The sequence below is a fragment of the Vidua macroura genome, chromosome 3, assembly GCF_024509145.1.
Source record: "Vidua macroura isolate BioBank_ID:100142 chromosome 3, ASM2450914v1, whole genome shotgun sequence".
NCBI lineage: Eukaryota > Metazoa > Chordata > Aves > Passeriformes > Viduidae > Vidua > Vidua macroura.
The window spans coordinates 4,628,988-4,637,047 of NC_071573.1; positions in this window are offsets into that span (position 1 = coordinate 4,628,988).

An 8,060-nucleotide genomic window follows, 5' to 3' on the forward strand; every position below is an offset into this window, starting at 1 on the left:
AGGGTCTGGCTTTATACCTGTGGTGTTTCACCCTTCATGGCTGCACTCAAAGCACAGTTTCACTACATGGGCTGCACTTTCAATAAGCATGTCCTTGGAAATGGAAAAAAAACATTAAACATGCTTCACAGTTAACAAATAGATTTATCATCCAACATTCAAAGAACAATACTGGGGGCAAAATTCAACCCCTTCCACCCCAAGCTTGGTTGGAAAGGATGGCAACTGATAGTGCTCTGAGAGGGTTTGTGCTGCCTCCAGCAAAGCCTGAACAGCTGTGAGGTCATCCAAAATCATCCAGGATTCTGACTTTGCCATCAAAAAGGGATTATGGTGGCAATATAATAGAATCCTAGAATGGTTGGCATTGGAAGGGACCTTAAAGTTCCAAACCACCCCCTCATGGGGCAGGAACACTGATGTGCAGTGGTGTGGACACCGGAAATAAATTGTTTTCTGATGTTTCATCTGGCTTCTCCATGACTATTTAGTAGCATGAAGAAAACATTTTAGCAGGGGTTCCAGCTGAAGTCTTTTGTCTCTCTCTAACTAAGGAAGGGAAGCAAATGTGGCCTTAAATAAAAGGATTTACTATGTGGGAGAAACTGTGAAAAAGGTTGTTTCACAGAGATGGAGCTGGGAAGTCCAGTGTGGAGCAGGCAAGAACTAAAGGGATGAAATCCACTCGTTTCATTGGAGAAGGGGTAAAAAAGCAGGGCAGGCTTTGTGGGGAGTCACTGTCCTACCACAAAAGTCCTTGAGATCATTTCCAAGGGCCTCCAGGGAGCTTGCCTGGCAGTGGATGACTTGGCTAGAACATGGAAGAGGTGAAAAACACGTCCATTTGTAGCAATAAATACATCATCTTTTCCTTTCTATTATAAACTGTATTTTCAGAGAATGCTCCCAAAATGAAGGCAACAAGTCATTGATAACAACAATATGATTTGAAATGGGTTAGCAGCTGGCACTCCCTGCCTTCCTCCTAAATCTCCCTAATTATGAGCACCTGAAGGGACATGGTGGGGCTCAACAGGACCACATGTTCCTTGCAGTTTTCTCCCAGGAGAAAACAGCCCCGTGGAGCCGTGGCGCCAGGCTCGAGCCCGTCCTGAATTTGGTCCAGCAAGAGCCTGCCAAATCCCAGGAGGACACCTCATCCCTGCTCCGTGAAATGCCTGCAGCATGACCTCGGGAAGGCGGCTCTCGCACCACGTGCTGTGTCTGGGAGAAGCAGCTGTGGAGAGGCATTCGGCTGCTGGGAAGCCCCACGTGGCCGATGGAGTTTTGGGATGCAGCAGCTTCGGTCGTGGCTTGCCACTGGATCTTCCCAATCCTGCCACCCCAGCCTGCAGCCCACGAACGCAAAGCAAAGCAGTGAGTCCCATTTGCTCCCGCTGGCTCCCTCAGCAGCAGCACTGAGGATGTGGTGCTGGGGAAAACCGGGAGGTCACCACCGGCCCTTTGGGCTGCTCCACCCTCCGGGTGCTTGGCAGCACCACCACCCAGGGGTAGGCTTCTGCCACTTGAACCACGGGCCCAGAAAAGATCTGGTGGCCTTAAGAGGTTTTTATATGCTTGAAAACAGGTGATATTGTGTTCCTTACTCCAGCAGTGGTGCATATAGTCCTGCACGTGCCAGGGAAGGAGGCTGTTGATCTGCCAGTAAGGGGCACAACCATCGCAAGAAATAAAATGAAAATTAATTTATTTTATGCATTTCAAGGTGGGGGGAAAAGGACCATGTGGATACACTGGGGTTGGTCTTCTGCTTGATTTTGCAGTGTTGCAGGACTAGGAGTTGGCTGAAGAGCACCATTCCCTCTCTGGGACAAACAGCTGTGCTGTTGCACGTGGGCTTGTGAGCACAGGTTTAATTTTCCCTCAGAAACCAACTGGTTGGTCAACTGTTCAAGAAAAAATATTCAGAAATGTGGTGAATAGGGAAAAAAAAAATCATCTCTCTGGAGGGGACATTGGTGGGAAGAGAGTTTTGCAAGCTGCAGAAGCCTGGGCATGATCCCAGCACATGGGAGGGAAGGGCTGCTGAACAAACAGAGCATTGATTGATGCCAGTAGATTGATGTGCATTTCTGCTCCTTGTTTGCCTCAGGGATTCATGTGTGTGTGTTAATAAACTCAGTAACAGTTAGAAGGAAGCTTAGACTTTGTTCCGTTCTTGTTTTTTCCTCTTTGTATTTCATAGCACATGGTTAATACAGAACTGCAGGTGGAAGAAGTAGGTATAGAGGTAGTTGTTAAGTAAGTATGCAGCCAAATTATTTTTTGTGATACATGGGGACAGGAGATGGACATTTTTAGTATGGAAAAATTTACTGTTCCAATTTGTGGTTAAATCACCTTATAACTAAGGGTTAACCTTCTCTTTCACCTTAAGTCTCTGCTGCTGTTCAGTTCCATGAGAATATTACATATTTCCCTTCTCACCCAGATTCTAATGTTACCTTAAATTAACCTGGCTTTAAAACTTACCATTAAACTTCAAAATAAAAACTAAAATTCTCTGCAACTTGTTGGATGAAGCATAAACTAGTGCATTTAGTCATGTGTCTCCTAACTGCTTGAAGATATTCTCTGTTTTCATAATCTGAGATTTTCTACTAAGACGTCTCAGTAGTTTGGGAATTACCCATGACTGGGAACAGGAGCTATCCAGAGAGGATAACCAGAAATTTCAGCCCTAGAGAGGGTCCATCAGGAACCTCACCAAGCCCAGCAAAGGGAAATGCCAGAGCAGAGACAGGGTTGGAGGCAGGTTCTTCTCAGAGGTTACACAAGGAGCAGTGGACACAAGGTGGAAGAAGAGAAATTTTGGTTGGATACCAGGAAAAAACTCTCATATTTTCCATGAGAGTAATCCAACAATGGAGCCCAACAAGGCTGTGGAGTATCTGTCCTGGGATATGAAAACCTTGGCCCTGAACAACCTGATCCAGCAGGAGTTGGAGGAGGGGCCTCCAGAGGTCCCAGCTCCAGAGTTCCTTCCTGGCCTCTGTTTTTATGCAGATTTATGACTCATTAGGAAACCCCCATGGTCTATTGGTAGAGAAACCTGAAAAATTACAGTAACTCCTTTAGTGTTAACTCACCTGTTTGGTGCTTTTCATAGCCAGGTTCACCATGCCCCAGTGCATGTCCTCTCTTTCTGCATGTCCAACATTTAAGACCCAATTACTGGCTGGTCAAACACCTCTTCATGCTCCACTTGGCCAGGTGGAGTGACCTGGAAACCATCTCTCTCCCCTTGACTCCAGCTGCCAGGCAGGCACCAAAATCCTGCTGAGATGTTTCACCAAACCCATGGGAGGAGCCACCAGCAGTGTTAGTCCCTAATCCTCTGGGCTAGGAAGCTTTGATGCCACCAAGCCCAGTCAGCCTCGGTGGGGCAGCAGGGGAGGCTCATCACCCAGTGGCTGAGCCCCGTCCCTTGCAGACCTCCAGGCCCAGGGCAGGCCCTCAGCACCAGCATCGCAAGGTCCGCCACCATGCTCCTGGCTGCAGGGAACCTGCCTGACCACGGGTGCAAACTCTGGGAGGTGGATGAGCCTGGCGTGGCACTGCAAGGCTCTCCTGGGAGGGGATTGCTGGGTGGGCACACAGAAGTCCAGTCGTGGTCACTGGGTCTGAGCTAGGTCCTGGATCCAGCCCTGGGTGCGCAGGGGAGGAAGGGGAAGGCTCTCGCCCCGCTGCAGGCGTAATGAGCCCTTTTTCTCCCATGTATCCAGCACTTGGCTTCCAGCCCCGAAAGGAAGAGCATCGTGCCAAGAATTTCCACGGCTGTGTCCAACAGAGCAAGCTGACACCTGATTTGCCGTTAATTATAGCAGTGGGAATAGGTCCAGGGGCAAATGTGAAGGGGTGACAACCGGGTGGCGATAAGGACAAGACTCATCTGTCGTTCGTCATAAGGGCCTGTCAGGAGGGTTTTGTTTTCTGTGAAAAACCAGTAGGAAGACTTCCAGCATGTAGAGAAGCAGCTGGCAGGACAGGACCTTTAGGAACCCTGCCTTTCCCTCTGGCTGTCTTCCCCCCAGCACCTCAGACCAGAGGGGGCTGCGTTGTTCCCAACACCCCCTCCTAGCCCCATGCTGGGAGGGCGGTTTGCGTGCCGGCGTGCCACCAGGCGCCAGCCGCCACAGAATTCCTGCAAGAAGGGAGGTAAAAATAGACCCTGTATTATTCCAGATCTTTTGTCCAGCCTGTCTGTGGGAGAAATAAGCCCCCATTCCCTTGTGAGGCCTGAGCAGCTCCAGCCATTCCCAGCATCACGGAACTCCCACCAAACCAGAGACCCTGCCCTTGCAGCCTCTGCTGCTCTTTGGATAAGTTACTCTTTTTCCTGCTCCTCTTTGAATAAGTTACCATTCAAGAATGCTGCTGCTCCAAGGGGGAGCACCTAAAACCTGTAGATGGTCCCTGCTGAGGTTGTTAACAGGAGATTTTTTAGGTGCAACCAAGTTTTTGTGATTCAGTGGCTTTCAGCTGTTGCCCCAAAGGTGTGCTGTATGTCCTTGCTTTAAACATGGAAAAGAAATGGACGGAAAGACATAGAGTTTAAAATATTCTCTTGTTTTAATTTAATTTTATATTTTATTTTGTTCCAGCATTGAACCATGTGGAGTTGAACAATAGCTGTGTGAGTACAGCATGGGCAGGGAGAACCCTGTTTCTTAAGCTAAACTAAACTAAAATGAAATGAAATATGGGTTTTTACACCTTTTTGAACAATCGGGAAGGATTTCAGAAGAAGGCAGTCACAGGTCTCTGCACCTCACGTTGAAGCCCTGGGGTATCACAGACCTGCGCCACAGGGATATTTTTTAATGATACACTTTGAAACCTTTTATCTGTTTGGTGCTATTAAACTCGGTAATGCTTCACGTCCCGCCCGGCCGATGCCCGAGCACGGATTGTTCGAACTCGGCTGCTCCCCAGCCCGCAGGGATCATTGGAAGGGGAAGAGGGAGTGGGAGCGATGGTGATGAGCCTCCGCTTGTTTGGGAAATACTGCAAATGGGTGTTGGTCAGGAAACAAAGCTCCGGAGCGACCGGGAATGTGTTGGGCAGCTGCTGCACTCGCTGGACAAACAGGAGCCGGAAGAGCTCAGGTGAAACCGTGCCCCGTGTGCCCCACCCTGTTGGGGTTCACTCTTAGATTGGGGTGACCCCGAGAGGTGGAAAAGTCTCTTCTCTAACTTGTGCCTTTAAAGAAAGACTTAGTTGCTTTTAGTTGTTTGGTCTCAAGGTAGTTTATTGTATGTTATCTAAAAGATTTTCTTCTTAAACTGCTGTGGTCTATTCAGCAGGTCAGACGATGGCACACACACACTGACACTGTCTCTGACACCCTCTGACTGCCCAGGGGGCTGGTGCCATCTTTTATATCATACATTACGTGTCAAATGTATATAGTTTTTCTCTAATGCTTATTACTTATATTGAATGGTGACTTTCTACTCTAAACCAATCTGTGAGTGCCAACATCACCCAGAACATGGAGGTTAGGAAGGAGAAAGAAGGAGGACAGGGCACGCCCAAATCCCTCCATCTTAGAACTTCTGACCCCCATGTACAAAACTCAGACCCCTCTGTACAAAGCCTAAAACCCCCCTGTACAGCACTCAAAGATTCTTCTTTTCACTTTGTGACTACTTCTACTATAATATCTAAACTTTTGTGATTTCTTGTTCTTCTTGTAAGGTTGGTAAATTGTTCCATGGATTAGATTCAAAGCCACAGGGGCTTCTGGCTACATGCCAGGGTCTCAAATGCTTCTGACTTGGGCCTGGAACATCCAAGAGTGTCTGAGGGACACTCTGGGCTCCGACACCACCCAAGGGGACCCAGAAGTGGCCTTTTACTGCTGCCAGTCACTCACTGTCCTTTTCGGCCAAAATTCAGATTTAAAAAAGAAAAAATGAACACAAAAATTACAACACATAACTATATATTATACAGGTTTTATAGACTGTGTAAATACATACACCCGTAATATAAATGTATATAGATAAAATAGATATAAATCTTTAAGTAATAAATAATTATATTAGATACACCCCCTTGGGGATCTGTGTGGGTATCATGTCTATTTTGCTGGATGCACCTGGAATTACATGTATATAATATAAATTCCTGAATTTATATTGTAGAAAAAAGATATCATATGTGCATAATACACATAAGATATAGAAATCACATATACATATTACTACATATACACATATCACTACATATATATTTATTATTACATATATACATGTTGCAATATTATATAATATGTATTTGTATTTGGTATTGATATCATATGTATATTATACATACTATTTATAGTATATATTACTATTAAATATATATAATTCAGAAAGAAATGGCCATAAAGAAGCTGTGTTATCATTTATATTATTTGGACAACAACAATGACAACTAAGATTTTTCTATTCTTCCCTAGTCAGTAAATTAAAATGTTCACACCTCGGCTTTCCAGCTGCCTCCTGGACGTATTTCCTTGGCATTTACACTGACTTTTCCCCATAAACACACAGATTTCCTTTATCTGCTGACCCTTCTCAACTCAAACAAGTCAGTTCATTGGCAATAAATGAAGTGGCTGAAAAATAAAGGAGAGAGGGAAAATAAATGTCCTCAATGGGAAATTTAGTAAGGAGAGCTAAGGAAAAAATAAATGAGTGAGATGAAAGGGTGATGCTGGGTCTTCAGAAGGGCTTTTCTACCTCCCCTTGTCACCACCCACCTGCAAGCCAGGAATGAGCCCATCCAAAAGACGATTCTCCCAGCCAAAAACTGCCAGTGCTGAGCCAAAACTCAGCACTGGGGGAGAAGGGCTGGAGTAAGGCGGGGGACAAGACCAGTACTTTTGGCAGCATCTTGCACTGGTGTAAGCTTCTCAGTTGATGAGCCCAAAAGAAATCACGACTACGGTATTTATTTATTTTATTTATGAGGCATATTTAGGAGGCAGTTTATTTATGAGGCATAAAACCAGGCAGTGGTTTGGGCTCGGTGCCTCTATCCCGCTGTTCCTTTGTGACGCAGCCCCAGGTTCCTGGAAGATGCTGAACCCCCTGGCTGAGATGGTGACATCAGGCACTGGGGGAGCAAAAGGTTCTTTTTCATTTTGGGCACTTAGACCTCTCTTTGGTGTTCCTGTGTCTACTTAACCCGAAATGTTGGTGCAGGTGGATGGGCTGCCAGGACAGGATGGCGCTCCCTGCGCATCCCCGGCTGGCATTTCGGGAGCTGCATGAGCAGTTTACCTGTGTGCTGTGAGACAAACCTCTCCTGAGTTTAATCCAGCCCAAGAGCTTTACCAGACTTCACTGGTTTTGGACAGATTGGTTCTGGTTACCCCCTCAGTGACACTGACTGACACCACCAGTGCTCAGTATTGACTGTTCCCTTCCTTCCATAAAATGCAGTGAAGGAGGGAGTGTTTTCCCCTGGTTCCACTGCAGTGAGACAGGTTCCTGGAATTCGTTTTATTGCTGGCAGATAAAAAGTTATCTCTGCTTACTACCCTGTAAGTCATGCCTGTAATTATCCTTTCAAGGGATAATTTCTGGACAAAAGTTGGCCCAGTCCTATCCAGAGAATACCTAGGTTGCGTTTGGCTTGCAGGTGTTGGATGTGGCATCATAGCAGAGCTGAGCTGTAGGAAGACAGCAACAGGTTTAAATTAAAGCATTTTAATTAACAGTGGAAGGACAGGAGTGGGGCTGATCTTACATTTAAGATAATAGCAAGCTCCCATCAATGTCTAGAGACAAGTATCTGGATTTTGCTGAAGTTCTGGAGTGAATCCAGGACTTTTTTCCTGATGGATTCAGGGCATTCCTGATGTCAAGAAGGCAGCATGCAGTGAGCCCTGTACTGTCTGGCGGTACCAAATGAGAAGGGATGCTCCCAGGTCCAGTGGATCGGGATGTAAAATTCACAGGGTCTTTGCATTTTTGGTTTTCTTAAAAGCCAAGGAACAGGCAGATGCAGAGGTGAGCCAGCCCACCCCCCAAATGGACTGGCTC